This window comes from Crocuta crocuta, unplaced genomic scaffold (assembly GCF_008692635.1).
Source record: "Crocuta crocuta isolate KB4526 unplaced genomic scaffold, BGI_CrCroc_1.0 scaffold750, whole genome shotgun sequence".
NCBI lineage: Eukaryota > Metazoa > Chordata > Mammalia > Carnivora > Hyaenidae > Crocuta > Crocuta crocuta.
This window is the reverse complement of record NW_027529191.1, coordinates 219,247-219,516: the sequence shown is the minus strand read 5'-3', so window position 1 is coordinate 219,516 and position 270 is coordinate 219,247. Positions and strand designations below refer to the sequence as shown.

Below are 270 nucleotides of genomic sequence, written 5' to 3'. Positions count from 1 at the left end.
CACGCCCGCCCGCGTGTACGGGAACCCAGCGACGTGGCCGTGACCGAGCGCGGTGCCCGGCCTCACACCGGAGCTTCCTCACACTTCTCTTGGGTCAGTGAACCTGCAACGGCCTCAACGTTTGCAGAATACACTGTATTCACTTACTTCGGGCACGACCGCGCTGCGCAGCAGGTGTGTGTTAGTGTACCTGAGGCCGGGCGCCTGGCGCTGCGCAGGCGCTCCCGCTCCCGGGACGCCGCTCCCTGGGGCACAAACGCAGGTTCGGGG

The 270-nt window shown here is 67.0% G+C and overlaps 1 protein-coding gene across 2 annotated transcripts in view; it reads right to left on the bottom strand.

Moving 5' to 3' along the window:
• ACP1 (acid phosphatase 1) overlaps positions 1–270 on the bottom strand; it is a 15,136-nt gene that overhangs the window by 1,097 nt on the left and 13,769 nt on the right. The gene's annotated exons all lie outside the window — the stretch shown is intronic.